This window comes from Protomyctophum parallelum (genome assembly GCF_964188405.1).
Source record: "Protomyctophum parallelum genome assembly, chromosome: 18".
Taxonomy (NCBI): Eukaryota; Metazoa; Chordata; class Actinopteri; order Myctophiformes; family Myctophidae; genus Protomyctophum; species Protomyctophum parallelum.
Genome location: NC_139716.1, coordinates 42,706,279 through 42,724,445, shown reverse-complemented (window position 1 = coordinate 42,724,445; position 18,167 = coordinate 42,706,279). Strand labels below are relative to the sequence as shown.

Below are 18,167 nucleotides of genomic sequence, written 5' to 3'. Positions count from 1 at the left end.
TGATGCCGACACCAAAATGGGTGCCCGTTCAGAATGGGTTAAATAAAAGGACAACTTTTAGTTTTTTTTGTCATGTTTTAGGTTGTTATTAGAGAAAGAAAAAGATGATCATTACAAACTCAATATTAAGTTTGTAATGATTTCAAAACTAAATAATTACTGTACTGTATTTTATTTTATAGCACTTTTCTGCAAAGCTCTTTACAATGTAGACAGGACTAATCACATCCACACACCGATGGCAGAGGAAACCATGCTAGGCACCAACCTGCTCATCGCAGTTCGGTGTCTTGCTCAAGGACACTTTGACATGCAGCCAGGTGGAGCCGGGAACCTGCTGATTCCAAGACGGCTGCTCTATAGCCACTGCCGTACCGAATTAAATTCGCTTAATTTACCCAGACAGTGCTGGTTGACAGATCAATACACTTTTAGACCAAGACCTCTTGTCGCCTCTTGTCTTGATTGATCATGACGTCATGGGCTGCTATGCTCGATAACAGGCTTGATAAGCTCAAAGCTTATTGATAACGGGTACTCAATAAGCTTGTAATCAGATTTTTTTCCCGGGTATCGGTTATCGAGCTCCATCCCTATTTTCAGCAAGTGTAAAATCGACGGCATCAAGGCCCACCAAAATACATTTTAGTCCATTAAATCAACTGTAGATTTAGTCGACTAAAATCTTAGTTCACTAAAACTAGACTAACGATACAACATTCCAGAGTGACTAAAATGTGACTAAAACTAAATTAAAACTATTCAAAAGACTATTCTATGACTAAAACAATTTAGTTCACCGCCGCATATAAATGTCAGCTCAAAAACTAAGTTACTGGGAATATTGTTTGAACATGCATCTACCATTATCTGATGGCTTGTTGTTGTCTAAAGGAAAACCGTCCACCATATCCGTGCAACTGGTGACTTAAGAGCTGCTGGTCTAAACATTGCACATACCGACTGAGTAAAACCAAATAGAGGCATTACGACATATACGGCATGTTGTTAGAACATCAGCTTAAGGATAATCGCAAAGAGAAACATGGGGCTTTGCTGATAATTCCCTGAATCTCTCCCTTCTCCCTGTCCTTTCTGTCCACACGGTATTTGAACACAAAGAGAGACAGGGCTGGCATTGTTGGAGAGTGACGACGGTTCGAGGCGTAGATATGAATTTGCGTGCAATTCCTGCGGCGGACATGTAATAAATAATAATAAAACTTTATTTGTATAGCACCTTTCATGACATGAAATGCAGCTCAAAGTGCTTTACAGAACAATGGAGAATAAAAGAAAAGCAAGGCAACGACATTAAAAAACAAGCAGTAATGCAATACAGTGAGGACATGAATAACAAAAAATATATATAAGATCACTTAAAGGCAATGTTGTAGAAGTGGGTCTTGAGCTGAGCTTTAAAAATGTCTACAGAGGCTGCCTGACGAAGGTACAGTGGGAGCTTGTTCCATGCCGATGGCCCGTAGAAGCAAAAAGCTGCTTCCCCGTATTTTTTAGTTGCCATTTTTTTAGGCAAAGCGAGCAGGCCAGCAGTGGAAGACCTTAGGGGGCGGTTTGGGACATATTTAGGCAGGCAGTCATGTAGGTAGGAAGGTGCGAGACCATTGAGAGCTTTATAGACAAGTAAAATAATTTAAAAATCAATCCTAAAAACAACCGGAAGCCAGTGCAGTGATGCCAAAACTGGAGTAATATGTTCTCTCATCTTAGTTCTAGTTAAAACTCTGGCTGCTGCATTTTGGACAAGTTGTAATCTGTCAGTTGTTTTCTTAGGCAGTCCTGAAAAAAGTGCATTGCAGTAATCAAGCCGAGAAAAAACAAAGGCGTGGATTAGCGTTTTTGCATCGTCCAAGGACACTTTGTGGAACAAAGACACCCGAACCGTAACAGACAAGAACGCTCTACTGTTGCTCTGTCTGTCACAGCATCTTTCTCTACTGTTGCTCTGTCTGTCACAGCAGCTTTCTCTACTGTTGCTCTGTCTGTCACAGCAGCTTTCTCTACTGTTGCTCTGTCTGTCACAGCATCTTTCTCTACTGTTGCTCTGTCTGTCACAGCAGCTTTCTCTACTGTTGCTCTGTCTGTCACAGCAGCTTTCTCTATCTTTCAGAAAGGCCAGCCTATATGCAAGGTGTACCATTACGTTATAGTCATCATTTATTTTCTCTGACCCTTGTGTGTGTGCGTGTGCGCGCGTGTGTGCGTGCGTGCGTGCGCATGCATGTGTGTGTGTGTGGACAGTGAGAAGGGAGATCATATTCGTGTATAGCTGACTTGTGAGGGTGTGGTGATGGTAAAGTGGACTAACTGGTCTGACATCCCTATCATATACGCTTCTCCAGCGTGGAAAGTAATCTAAGTACATTTACGTATACCGTATACTTAAGTAGCCTACATTTTGTAGGTATTTGTGTTCTTTACTTCCAATTTCCGTTAAGTTTACTTCTACTCCACTACATCTCGGATCCAAATGTTGTACTTTTACTACACTACAATTATTTGAACTACTTTGTAGATTGTGTGTGTGCGTGTGTGTGTGTGTGTGTGTGTGTGTGTGTGTGTGTGTGTGTGTGTGCGCGTGTGCCCACCGACCTTTGAAATGCCCTGCCTGGAAAACAATGGTGCCAATGTTGATAGGAATTCCCCGGGGTATTATTAATCACCATGGATTGGTGGATGTGTTGTTTGGGGCTTTTAAAGTCCAGAGATGAAATGAATATAGTGGGACGGACACCATAACAAAACGCGTGGAATCAGCCTATACAATCAAACGTTTAAGGTTGGTAACTTGATGGGTGGATGACGTTACTTACTGTATGATAGTATTGGTTGAAATTCAAATTGGTGCATGCATGGGTTGAACCTGAACACACACACAGTTTTGGGCAGTTTCTATTAGACAGTGTCTGTGGTCCGGTAGGTTCAGTATACTTTCAGGATTATGTAGCGTTCAGGTTGTTAAGCTGTGTGTGTGTGTGTGTGTGTGTGTGTGTGTGTGTGTGTGTGTGTGTGTGTGTGTGTGTGTGTGAGGGCTACGTGTACAGAATAAACAACCAAATATTTCTCAAACTGTCTAGAGAGCTAGTCTGACTCTACTGGCTGTCTTTATTAAAGGTATATTCAGTGATTCCACTTAATTCAAATATCACTTTTTCCCCCTTTTTTTGTGATAATCCTCCCTACTATAAAGTAGGACCATATAATTAGTTCCCCCCTTTCCCCAGTGAACTGCAGGGGTCAAAACACCCTAGTCTCAGCTGGTGGTGGGTGAGTAAGCCTTCATCCAATCAGGATAGAGGAGGGCCTTCCCTTCCTCCAATCAGGATCGAGCGGGGCGGGCCTTGGTGCGCGTTATCAACCCATACCAACCAGTAGATTACCCATCAAGCCCATTGAATGGAGCCAGTAGGCTCTACTGGAGCGGAGACGCTGATGATGTTGTTGTTGTCTTGTTGTTGTCAGCCATTGTCAAACCTGGAGTTGGTCACGCCTAACCCTATAACTCCGGCCACGGAGGTCAGTTTCACAATGTTTTGGCTTTGGCGGCAGTAATTTCACTTCCGCGATTCCTAATCGCAGCCAGTAGGCTATAACAGTACAGCCTATACTGGCTCCTTTGCATGGTCTTGATGAGTAACCTACTGGTGGGTTGATAGCATTAGGAGTGGGTGGTTGGGACAAACCAACTGTCTTTAGCCAAGTAACACTACATGACTTCACCTTTAAATTCAAGTGACATTAACAAAGAAAACAATTCTAAAGCCACAAATTAAGTATAATTATTAAGTAAATTATCACCATACACAAAGTATTCTACATGTTTTTAGCAACACCACTCTTTGTATGGACAATATACAATGTCAGGTAAAATGCAAACTCCCCTCTCAAGTGGTACGTTCCAATTACAATCCCCTCCCTATGAAAGGAGCCCTGGAGTCATGTTTTACTCTTTTGGGAGGATCAGACCAGTGACAGGGAAGTAAGTGTTTGTTTAGCTTTAGCAATGATGAGATGTGTACCCGTATGTTTCAACCCAGCTATATTGTCTGTGTGTTATTTACAGTAACCTGAAGTAATTGAAATGTATATGAAAAATGTAAAGCAAACTTGGTCAGGATGTGAAAAGAAACTGCCCGGATACACACGTAGCTAGCCTTCATATTAGTATATGATGCTGACCTAGCCGCAACTTGTTTTTCATAAAAATCCCCCGTAGACATGTTATGAGCTACTTTCTGTCCAAAATATTCCAAGAGTGACATTCCGAGCCAGCCATTTTGTATTTTTGCAACGTGCCGTAAAACAAGATGTGAGGGGGAGCGCTTGTTTAATAGAATCTTACCTGCGCAGGTAAGACACCCAAAGAAGAGGCCGACGCAGTGCGACGCCCCATCACACACAGCCTTCTATTAAACAAGCGCTCCCCCTCACATCTTGTTTTACGGCACGTTGCAAAAATACAAAATGGCTGGCTCGGAATGTCACTCTTGGAATATTTTGGACAGAAAGTAACTCATAACATGTCTACGGGGGATTTTTATGAAAAACAAGCTCGGCAGATTGAAAGAGGATAATTCAAGCTTGGACTACAGCTGCAATGTTGGTGAGTTTAACGTCATTTAAGACCAGCAGATCACAAACCAAAAATCATGAATAGGAAGTGGATGGAGGGTGTTGCAACTCTAGATTCAACAGATTGTAAAACAATCTAGAGTTGCAAATTGCGGCTAGTTTGACTCTTTTGGGAGGATCAGACCAGTGACAGGGAAGTAAGTGTTTGTTTAGCTTTAGCAATGATGAGATGTGTACCCGTATGTTTCAACCCAGCTATATTGTCTGTGTGTTATTTACAGTAACCTGAAGTAATTGAAATGTATATGAAAAATGTAAAGCAAACTTGGTCAGGATGTGAAAAGAAACTGCCCGGATACACACGTATAGCTAGCCTTCATATTAGTATATGATGCTGACCATGATAGATGGGTGCACGCCTTTGGTCCATTCTGACCTGAGATCAGATTCTAAAAAATGTCAGTCGTTCTTCGATTTTTCAAAAATAGCAGACCTACAAGCTCGTATCGCGCCACTCGGTGGCGCGATACGAGCTTGTAGATCTGCTATTTTTCAATAGCTAAAGCATAACATGATGCTGACACCAAAGTGAGACTGAACATATGAGAAAGGGCAGTCTGTCTTTACGTGTGCGTGTGTGCGTGCGTGCACGGCATTAGGCCAAGGAAGACATTCCCTGAATATTTCTCCAATCCGTCATCCACAACTATGTTATTTTAAGAACAGCTGAAATGGAGAAAAAAAAAAATATATATATATATATATATACTTTTAACCCTTTCTCTCGCTGTGCTCCTGATTTCCCCCTTGCATGCACACTAGACAGCCCTGCCTGATGCGCCATTCAAAGCTGACCTCAGTCTGCTCAGCCTTCACCTGATGAAGGTACGTTCAGTTGGACCGAAACGCCGTTCTGTATTCTATAAAACTACTAAAGTCAGTGTGCGGTGACTTCTCCCTCCCTCTTTTATGCTGAAGAGTGAAAATGAACGAAACAATCCCCCTTTCTATCAGCGAACGTCCTACTGTACATCTACTGTATATTATAACCGCTAAACTAGCCACACACTCGTCTCATGAGCCAGACTGGAACCCAGGTCAGTTAATGGTGATCCTAACAAATAAACACATGCATCACACACACACACACACACACACACACACACACACACACACACACACACACACACACACACACACCTCTCTGCACCACATAGGCCTGTCACAATGGTTATACATAATCGCCTGATCGCAATTTATTTTTCATTCATTTTCATAGCGGGGGAAATCTGTTATTCTCATTGTGTTTTTTATTGATTAATTTTTTTCATGGCCTGTTTGGGCCATCGGGCCATTATTTATTTGTCAGTCACTTCATTTCTGTGGCGGTATAAGAACCGTGTGGACCGTCCTTATGCCTGTCCCTCTGACGGGGGTCCGACTTAACCTGACGCTGCCAGAACCAAGAAGTTTGCTACACAAATTTGTGTCACAGCTTATTGGGATCTGGGATCGCGGAAGCAAATTCGATGACGGGGCTGTTCAATTTTTTCAAGATACTTGGTAGATGATTGGATGGGACCGTCTGTCTATCACCGTGTGGGCGTGCAAACACAACCAATCATATTGACGTGTCTATATAGCTTCACATCCGGTTTCGCACATATCCCGCCCTTAGCTCACGCTGATTGGTTCGGTACGGAACGGATTTGTGTCAGCTCAACTCCCTGAGAGATCCCAGATGAGTGCTGTGTTGGGGAACATGGTTACCCAATACCGCCCCCATCTGGCAGCGTCAGGTTAGGTCCGACTCGGCTCTACCGAACTTTGCAACATTGGAAGTGAGCTCGGTATGGAGTCTCTCGTGGCTCAAGTTTGGTAGAAACGGCGCCCCTCCGTCACGGTCTATGGGGAGGATTTCAGTGTAATATGTACAGAATTGCTAATCCGTGCATATTTCACCGTGTTTGGGTGAGATTGGGCTGAGATCGGCAATTTTTTTGGACAGAGATTTGGCGTAAAGGGGAAAAAAGGAGTGGGACACGGATATAGACCCTGGGCGCTTATCCGACACACCAGAAGTCCGACATGTGTTGTAAATCACCCGTTGTTCTCGACATGCGTTGGTCCGACATGGATTACGTCGTGCTTGCAGTTAGGGTTAGGTTAGGGTTTGGGGTAGGGGTAGGGTGTCGGACTAATGATTGTCGGACTATTAGTATGTCGGAACTTATGCCTGTACCCGTTTGGGTGAGGACGGGCTGAGATCAGCTATTTTCGGGAAAGAGATTTGGTGTAAAGGGAGAAAAAGGAGTGGGATACATTACAGATAGACCCCTGGGGTACACCGGTCAACGAAGATTATAGGATAATTCCCAGCCACTGCATTTATTTTAATGTTTTTGAGCGTTGCCTATAACCGCTCCAATGACTGGCCGTGTGTGTGTCTCTACTCTCTATATGTATGTATTTCTATGTCTATGTAGGCCTATGTTTATTTGAGTACGGACAGCTGCAATACCTCTGGGTGACCTACCCTCAAGTAGTGCTGTTTTTGTAGCCTTTGAAAGTATTGGTCTGGGGTTACAGGTGCATGATGGGAAGTTGAGTTTTTAGTGTAACACCAATGTCATTTTTGTATTCTTTATTTATTTTCCATTATTATATTTATTATTTTTGCGTTCTAGTTTAAAGTCAACAACTGTGCTTGACTCCAAAGGCACCGCTCACTTCACTGATGTGATTGTTTTACTTTCCATTCAGCCTACAGTATGTGACTGGCAATAATTATTAGTTATTAGTTTACTTTTTACTCTTTCATGGGGAGTTAAAATAAACCCTGATAGCCTTGGACTAGTACCTGAACTACTTTGCAGTATGTGCTTATTACATGGCTTTGGTTAAATACTGAATTCCAATTGGTCAATATATACAATCGTTCTGTTATTTTACGATAGCAACCAACCATTTATTTTATGTTTTTCTGTTTAACCATGGAGGGCGGAAGCCTGCATGCTAATGAAAGCCTTCTAAAATCACTATACTACTGTCAACTCATTGATTTTGTTACAGTAGCAAGCAGCATTATGTACAGTACAGGTCATTATTGGAAAATGAATCTACTTCACTAAGCAGGACCCCCTGTCAGGGTTTTATTTCCAAATAACGAGCAGCTCATGTGCACATTGTACTTTATCCATTACATATATCACCTGTTTTCTCTGGTACTTTCCTCCTATGGGTCCCGTTTTAACGCCGTACAAGAAGTACAAACCACACAATAATGCAGCAGGCCAAGTCTCATGAGCAGCCCATTCCATCATGCTAAATACTCCTAATTACATACTTTATTTGGGGGATTATTTGGGGGATTGAGGTTTGGGTTTTCGGGGTCAATCAATAACGAGTGGAAACAAAGCCATTATTCAAGGAACTCAAGGTTGAGTTGTTAACTCTTTACAATATATAACCCCGTCAGGCCATCGTGCATTCCCCTGTTTGAAAAGGAAACAGCCACATCTGATAAGGCGTTCAATTTAGACGCCTTATCAACTTTGTGCAGCTTTTATGAATGTATCTGAAAGGTCAATACATTGTTACAATATCACTCAAGTGGCAAAATAATATTTTTTTTCCCACGCGTTGTCCAGCTCTTAATTACAACCTCCATAGAGATGGCAATCTAACCAGCCAGATACCACTTTACTGTACTATTAAGATCCAACAACTATGAATTGAAACCAACACTGTAAATGTATCAAAGCTTTGATAAGCCAGCCTTTGTATGTAATCCTAGCATATGGCTTGACACTATAGCTACTACTAAGCTACTATAAGTAAAGGTTAACCCATTCTGACCTGAGATCAGATTCATACGAGGTTTCCGCCGGACACACACTGGTCTGATGAACACATTCTGACCTGAGATCAGATTCTAAAAATGTCAGTCGCTCTTCGATTTTTCAAAAATAGCAGACCTACAAGCTCGTATCGCGCCACTCGGTGGCGCGATATGAGCTTGTAGATCTGCTATTTTTAAATAGCTAAAGCATAACATGATGCCGACACCAAAATGGGTGCCCGGTCAGAATGGGATAAGTAAAGGTTAACCCACATGAACCCTAGCATCCTTATTTGGGGTGAAAACATTCAGCAGCGACAGCCAATTTACAAGCTCACAACATGTTGCGTTGCGAACTTGCGATGCATTGTTTTTGACATGTTGATGACATGTCAAAAACAATAACACATGATCATGTATTATTGTGTTGTTTAACTTGATTTTTTTATGCTATGTTGATGAATTGACCACAATGGAAACAAGTACCCTTTTTTGTGTTATCCTTTCAGCCTATTTGCATACATTATTAAAGGTATATTCAGTGATTTCACTCAAAAAACCTTAGGTTTCGTTTTTGCCTTGGGACCCAGCCTTTCGTCCAATCAGGATAGAGAGTCAAAAACGAAATCTAAGGTTTTTTGACCCCCAGGGGTTAACTGGGGACAGGGAGGAACTCCTTATATGGCCAGCACACTCTATAGTAGGGAGGATTATCACAACAAAACAAAAAAATAAGTGATGTTTGAATTAAGTGAAATCACTGAATATACCTTTAAATGTAATTAGGTTGAAACCCATGAATTGCTATTAATTCATACATATGGTTTGCTTTTAATTTATTGAGAAGGATCTTAACAGTGTAAGTCTGTTTAGATGTCTGTCTGTCTGTCTGTCTGTCTGTCTGTCTGTCTGTCTGTCTGTCTGTCTGTCTGTCTGTCTGTCTGTCTGTAAGAGATTGAATGGTGTTTTTCCCTCTGTATGACATGTTCTTTGCTGAGTGTTATAATAGGCATGTTAGGGTTGATTTGATTTAAATAGGTAAAGTGATTATGAGGACGATATTGAATACTGAAGAATGGATATTGATATGACGGTGATGATTATGTTCATTGATTAAAGTGAGTGAGTGAGAGAGAGATAATTCTTCATTTTTACGTTTTTTTTCCCACTCTGTGGAACTATGTTTGGTGGCATTGAAGGCTGATAACTGCAACTAAGCTATACTGTACCACTTGGGAAGGGTATTGGGGATATAATATAAAATAAAGATAGAATTTGCCACCTTGAGTGTCCCTGATTAGTGAACATTTCTGGCCTGGGCCTATGGAGTTATATGAGGTGAGTATTGTAATTGACCGCCGTGCTCCTTGAGCTCTGGAGCCTTAACCCATTCTGACCGTGCACCCATTTTGGTGTCAGCATCATGTCATGCTTTAGCTATTTAAAAATAGCAGATCTACAAGCTCATATCGCGCCACCGAGTGGCGCGATACGAGCTTGTAGGTCTGCTATTTTTTGAAAAATCGAAGAACGACTTGACATTTTTTAGAATCTGATCTCAGGTCAGAATGGGTTCATCAGACCAGTGTGTGTCCGGTGGAAACCTTCGTATGAATCTGATCTCGGGTCAGAATGGGTTAACAGGATCAATCATTTGAATAAACCAGGTGCAGCCAGGTGGGGCTTTGCCTGCATGGGTGGCCGTCTCCACGGAGACCACATGGGCTGTCATGGTGACCATGTGGCATACAAATCCATTTTCATCAAGGGGGGGGGGGGCAGGCAGTCTCTGGAGAAATCACATATACTCACAGAAGGAGGATAATATAGTAAGTAGTCTAACTTGACCGCGAACGACTCGTCTCTACACTGCTTTGCGTAGCTCCTCTATTGCCATTTTGTCATTTTAACCCAATCTGACCAGGCACCCATTTTGGTGTTGGCATCATGTCGTGGTTTAGCTATTGAAAAATAGCAGACCTACAAGCTCATATCGCGCCACCGAGTGGCGCGATACGAGCTTGTAGGTCTGCTATTTTTGGAAAAATCGAAGAACAACTGACATTTTTTAGAATCTGATCTCAGGTCAGAATGGGTTAATCAGACCAGTGTGTGTCCAGTGGAAACCTCGTATGAATCTGATCTCAGGTCAGAATGAGTTAATGCAATTACAGAGCACTGTGCAGCGTGCACGTTGTCTATTGTGCTGTGACACTGGGGGGTTTGGGATATACAGGCTCTAATGTTCGCTGCACAGTATATTCCTGTCTATCTTTGGAAAAGAATAGAGATGGATACTGCAATTTTAATACAATTAGAGGCAATTAGAATGCAATTTAATAATTAGCTAGCTTATTGTGCATGTTTATAATACATCATAGACATGGGGGGTGCATACTAGCATTACCAATTGCTAGTGTTACCAGCGAGGTAAATAACTATAATTTAATTGAACCCCATGTATCAGCGGAGTCTCTTTTTTAAAATCTTTGAAATGACAAATCATGCCATACATATAATTATGCCATAATTCAAACAAATGACTACAGTTGGACAGAGGGACGGGGAGGGGGGGAACGGAGGGGGGGAACGGGGGGGAGCTACATGAAGTAGTGCAGGGAAAGTACACTACAAAGCTGACCATGGCAGAAGAAGACCTTCATTTTTTCAGTTTTGCAAAATATACAGTATGATTTATCGCAGTGATTATCCCATTTAGGCTCGAGGCCGAATTCTAAAAACGCCTTATAAATCATGACCTATAGGTTTTCTGAAAATATCGCTATATACCTATTACCTACTGTAGCCTACCTACATCAACAACAATTTCAATTTCAATTCAGGCATTTAGCAGACGCTCTTGATCCAGAGCAACTTACATTTAAAGGTATATTCAGTGATTTCACTTAATTCAAACATCACTTATTTTTTTGTTTTGTTGTGATAATCCTCCCTACTATATAGTGTGCTGGCCATATAAGGAGTTCCTCCCTGTCCCCAGTTAACCCCCTGGGGGTCAAAAAACCTTAGGTTTCGTTTTTGACTCTCTATCCTGATTGGACGAAAGGCTGGGTCCCACAGCCAAAAACGAAACCTAAGGTTTTTTGAGTGAAATCACTGAATATACCTTTAAGCAAGAACAAAAAGCATGACATGCATCACATATATCAAAAGTAGTTATCATGAATCATGTATAAACTAAGAACGTAACAGTGGAGTATCTATGTCAACTATAACATACTATACTATATTATATATTATACAATAATATACATGTGTACTATAAAGTGCTATGACTACATGAAATGCAATTCTAGTGCCGTCTATGTAACGAGCTATAAGTCTGTCTAAAATAACAATGCTAACCTAAGTCTACTATCTGAGTGTACATAAAGTGCTATCTAAAGGGCTAGGCTAGGGCAACAACAACAACAACAACAACAACAACCCTATCCCATTCTGACCGGGCACCCATTTTGGTGTCAGCATCATGTTATGCTTTAGCTATTTAAAAATAGCAGATCTACAAGCTCATATCGCGCCACCGAGTGGCGCGATACGAGCTTGTAGGTCTGCTATTTTTTTTTAAATCGAAGAGCGACTGACATTTTTAGAATCTGATCTCAGGTCAGAATGGGTTCATCAGACCAGTGTGTGTGGAGAGAGAGAGAGAGAGAATAAATGTGAGTGTTGTGTACTATCCAATCATCATTTTTACATAGCCTAGGGCAATAATATGTATGTATGTAAGTAAGTATTGGCATCAAAATGTACCAAAAGTAAAAAGTACTCTTTATGCAGAATGTCTCCTCTCACAAGTTTTCAAAGAAATATAAAGTGCATATACAAGCTAAAAATTTGTTGAATTTGTAATAATTATAATAATGTAGTAATAATAATAAAAATATAGAAAGTTACTATAGCAACTCCAGACCTCCCAAAACAAACTGGTCAGGCTCCTACTTGGCCTCACCCCCCGAACCCACCTCACCCCTGCCCACTTTGACAGGCTGGGATGGCTTAGGGTCGACGACAGAGTACAGCATCTTGCAATGGGTCTGGTCCACAAGATTCGATACACCACCAAGATACCCATGTACCTGTCTAAATACTTCCTTAATGTAAACGAAGTCCACACCCACAACACCAGAGGGAGTGCAACAAACCATGTACAACCCAGATTCGGCACAAACAAGGGACTAAATTCTTTTCGCTCCTATGCCACCAAAATGTGGAACGCCCTACCAACAGTCATTAAGACATGTGAATCCCTTGACTCCTTCAAAACCGCTCTCAAAGGGCACCTACGGATGGCTGCAATTCGAAACTGGCCTCTGTAAAATCTGAATCCCCCCCACCCCCCCACCCCATTTTCCCTCACTGTATATAGTATCTTTTCCCTTTTTTGCTTCCCATATGATGAATTCCTGTTCTGTACTTTACCTACAGAGAAATGTCTATTTGTATGTCTCTAAATGTTTGTATGTCTTTAAATGTTTTGATGAATTGAACAATGTGGACCCTGTTGTAAACAAGTGTAATGCTTAATTGGGTCGTCCACTCACAGTTGACAGTCTTTGTATTGAGTTTGTGCTTAAAATGTACTGTAAATTCTACAAACTGTTAATAAAGATTTCAATCAATCAATCAATCAAACTAAAGTTTTCAAATAATTGTAGTCAAGTAAAAGTATATTTTCTTCTGAGATGTAGTGGAGTAGAAGGAAAAGTATTGGAAATTGGAAACACTTGCAGTAAAGTAAAAGAAAAAAAACCCCTCAAAACTGCACTTAAGTATACAGTATTTGAGTAAATGCCCTTAGTTTATACCACTGAATATATGTTATAATATGTTATGCTTTATCTATTGAAAAATAGCAGATCTACAAGCTCGTATCGCGCCACCGAGTGGCGCGATACGAGCTTGTAGGTCTGCTATTTTTGAAACATCGAAGAACGACTGACATTTTTAGAATCTGATCTCAGGTCAGAATGGGTTAATCAGAACCAGTGTGTGTCCGGCGGAAACCTCGTATGAATCTGATCTCAGGTCAGAATGGGTTAAGCTGCTACAGTAAACACAAGGAGGAGTGATACTAGGATCGATACTACTAGTCTAGACTAGTAGTCCTTGAATTATTTTTATAAGTTATTAAAACACCTTCTATGAAGCTAGGTGAGAACTGTAATATATAATGCTATGGATAGATGATGGATGGAGCACCACAGGTACAAAAATACTTTCTTTATTGAGACATCTGACAACGTCTCGATCTATTTGATCTTCATCGGGTCATGTGAACATACACAAAAGTTTGTACTTTTAGAATAAGGGGGCAAAATAGTTATAAAATCGGCCTAAGCTCCTGAACTTTTTAAGGATTTTGTTTTAAAGCGCGGATTGATCATTCTTTTTATTAAATGATTGGTTGTCAAGTTTTGTTTTTGTTGTTCATATAACCATACTGTAGCGCAGTCAGTGATTCTCAAAGTGTGGTCCAGACGGTCCAGAGACCCCCAGGGGGTCCCCAGCCAAAGTAATTGGCATAGCATAGCATCACAAATACATATCAGTTTGTTTGGGGGCCCTTGACCTGAAAAGGTTTGAGGAGCACTGGTGCATGTGCGCCTGCTACAGTCAAACGGCAACAGAACAGCATCGACCCGGGTTCTCTGGTTGGAAATACAAACACAGCCCAAGGCCATGTACACACACACACACACACACACACACACACACACACACACACACACACACACACACACACACACACACACACACACACACACACACACACACACACACACACACACTGAACTGACTGACCAGTCAATTCATTCTCCTATTAACTGCACCTACCTACCTATTTGCAATCTGTTGGAGGCATATGGTGATAGAGAGACATTCTGGACATGGCTGCCATATGCCATATAAAAGAAAACTCTCTCTCTCTCTCTCTCTCTGGTAGCTTAGATATCACACAGAGGAAAACATACTGCACTGTGTTGGCCAACAAAGTTATCCTGTATATTCTGTACGTTTATTTTTGTTTGTTTGTTGTTTTTTCTGTAGTTTTCCAGTAAGCATGAATACAGAGAGAGAGACAGAGAGAGAGAGAGACTAATAATTATAATATAATATAATAATTATAATATATAATAATAATAGCCTACACCATGTTTCTGTCTACTTCAGTGATAGTCATCATCATAACAACTATATGCTTCCATGTGGAACAGGTGCAGAGCCTATAGTGCACCCCCGACATAAGACTGCACACGCACGTACGTATAGCCTAAACTTTCTACAGTTGCTGTGTATTAATCACACAATTATAAGAATTATTAGTCTATTATCAACGACTGTATAATAACACACAACACTAACCATATAGCACACAGCACTCCCAGAATGAATTAGCTCAACGAGAGAAAGTGTAGAGAGAGAGAGAGAGAGAGGAACAGCAGACACAATAGGGGGATGTTTTGTTGTTTCAACTTACCTGTTGCGCTTCTAAGCGAAGGTGTGGCACTTTGCCCGAGGTATCAGAAATTCACGGATAACGTCAGTTGTCATTTATAAAGTTGTTTTCGTGAATAGTCCCGTTTTGAAGTTATATAGTTAACAGAAACCAGAGTCTGCTGTGCTCCTCCTGCACAGCGAAGCAGCAGCCGTCATGTTGCTGTAGTGTGTGTGTGTAGTTGGCTGAGCTCAGCCGTTAGTAGTAGTCTAGTTAGTTCCACTATAGTTCCACTTCCCCCCCCCGTGACTCACACTCTCTGCGGACTGAAGTCCCAAGAGCCGACCGTCTGATGGAGGATGCAAAGGCTATACCTCCACAACAACACCCCATAGCCCGGAGGGACGGGCCGGTGTCGCCGCTGAAAGTCAACTCTGGTTGCACGCACGCACGCACACACACACACACACACACACACACACACACACACACACACACACACACACACACACACACACACACACACACACACACATACATACATACATACATACATACATACATACATACATTTTGGTATGCGGTCTAGCTTAAACTTGGACTCAGGGGGGTGGACGCCTCTGCCTTGCATATAGTCCCCAGTGAATAGGCAGTTGGCCCTTCACTGGTAACCCTATTTTGGACTCATTTTAAATATATGAAGGTATTGCGGGCAGGGGTTTTTACCAAAAAGCCCCCCCTTTTAAAATACACACACACATACATACCTACATACATACATTTCAGAAGTTTTAGCAGTTTTTAAGGACCCACTTTTAGGCCAGTGCACCAGAGCACACTCTTGCCTTTTTTTTTAAACCCTACCCATTTTAACCAAATACATACATACATACATCAGTGGCGGAAGGTTCCTATAACGGCAGTGGGTGCAGTCACGCATATTTGCGCTGCGGCTGGCTGCTATTAGCTCTTAAAAGAGCTGTTGTGTTGTGTTATTATTTTGCCAGTGGGTTCTTCTGCTCCTGTGCACCCCCGGAGTTGACGCCACTGACATACACACACACACACACACACACACACACACACACACACACACACACACACACACACACACACACACACACACACACACACCTCTCTCTGTATTTTAATTGCAATTTATATATATTTATATATATATATATACCTGTAGCCTATAAAACTTACATACATACTGTCCGAACAGGTTCTGACATATATCCATATATGGAGGTCTGAGGTCAGATGTAGAGTTGCCGGCCAATATTGATGACATCAGGGGTTCTCCATATATGGGCTTAACTGTGACAGCAGTGCCCATTTACTATGACATCAGAGATATCCATCCCTGATGATGTCACGATGATCTATAGGCGGGCCGGGCACCATAATATGGGAGCTGATGTCACTGGTGTCATGATGACCTGTGCACCATATATGGTGTCTGATGTCACGATGACCTGGGGGCTTGCCTGGTGTGACCTTACACTGACAGGAAATGCAAGATTCCATAGTAAATGGCCCCAAATAGCCCCTCCCAGAATAAATGCGATCTGCGGTCGCAAATAGCCCCTCCCAGAATTATTAAAGTGAACAAATTAGATTAGGAGTGGACTGTGTGCAGATCAGCCAATCATGTGTGACTGTCATGCCAGACTATGGGATTAAGACTCAACCTTTGTAAACATATAGTTTTAGTTGGCCTGCCTCTGCTTCCAGTTAGACAGAGTGAGTTGATTGTTTACTATTGATCTATTGTTCTATTGATTGTTTACTTTTGCTTTGCTTTTTTTTTTTATTGTTTACTATTGATCTATTGTTTTATTGATTGCTTACTCTTGCTTTGCAAACCTCAATATGTCCAAAATCCAAAAATGTTATCTTGAGTCTTCAAATCCAATCTGGCAAAAGTAGCAGATCGATAAACTGAAAGCAGGATCTGTTTTTTTTTATTTTATGTTTTTGTGTGATGTAGGCCTATGATCATTATTATGATCAATGAATTCCCCCTGATCCGCAGAGTCTCAGGGGGTAGAGTGGCCGGATGGGAAAACTGTGAGATTCACAGTTCGATCCCTGGCTCCCTCAGAGACAGAGTTAGGTGCTATTTACACGAGGATGGTGTTCATAAAAAACGGCAAAATAAAGTATAGTTTGCTGCTGTCATTTAGACGAGAACCGTGTTCACAGGAGGTGAAAACGCAACGAAGTGAAACCACCTCCCAGAGTGGAAATCTTTTAGAACGCCGTTTCCTATGGTCTCCATATAAACAGGCAAAACGGTGGATCCGCAAAACTTGTGACATCATGGCTTACTTCAGCTCTGGTCGGCTCGCCCCGTGTCCTACGTTTTTACATGGTGTCATAGGCATGCGTCAGTTGCTAGGGGAAACGAACAACAACAACCATGTCGGATAGTCCGGTTTGCTGGAGGTGTGATGAGGACGTGACGTTTGTTTACTTTGTGTAGAAGAAGAACGGAAGTAGTTCTACGCATGCGTGACTTATGTCTATGGTTTATATAAGCGCTGCGTCACACGGACCCCACAAGGACACGCGCCACCTAGCGACCTGGCATATATATGCATGCACTTTGTAGCGTGTTCATTCAAGTGTGCGTTCTCATGTAAATGGTCCAAAAAAATGAGAACGCAACGGGACTTTGACGTGTTATATGGAGATGGTCGCCGTCTAAAAGAGGCCTTAGTGTCAAACTGTCCTTGAGCAAGATAGACTATGAATGCATGGTTTCCTCCGCCCATCGGTGTATGAATGGGTGAATCTATGTAAAGCGCCTTGGTTAAGTGTAAGTGTTGGATTTAGTGTTCTACTGAGCGGTCTTGGAAAGTGCCAACTGACTCAACTGAGGTCCAAATTGCAGGCAACAGTGCAGCACTATCTCTCTCTCTCTCTCTCTCTCTCTCTCTGTTTCTGGCACAACAGCGCCCCTACTGGTACTCATAGTCATAGTGGTGCTCAGGTTAACACGGACATAGTCACATAGTCACATAGGTGAACACGGACATTGCTGTTCCTTGGAGTGGTTGCACCACTCAAAAAGATCTATAGCTAAAATGCTACTATAGAGCGCCGAAGTCCTGACGTCACTGTCAGTAGAGGGCGCCAGTCCACAGGTTTGTGTACTTTTTATTTGCATTGAAATCCCCATTTTAGATTTGAGGGATTTTAGATCTCTCATCGGTTTATTTTTCAAACGCAGTTCTTATATGAATAAGAACTGCGTTTGAAAAATAA

General features: G+C 41.8%; 1 protein-coding gene across 1 annotated transcript in view; it reads right to left on the bottom strand.

Annotated features, from left to right (window-relative positions):
- LOC310876150 (uncharacterized protein) overlaps positions 1-15,074 on the bottom strand; it is a gene marked incomplete at its 3' end in the record, with an annotated part of 45,539 nt that extends 30,465 nt beyond the window's left edge. The window contains exon 1 of the mRNA XM_083789595.1: positions 14,937-15,074. The remainder of the gene's footprint in view (positions 1-14,936) is intronic.
- Between the last annotated feature and the right edge of the window lie 3,093 nt (positions 15,075-18,167).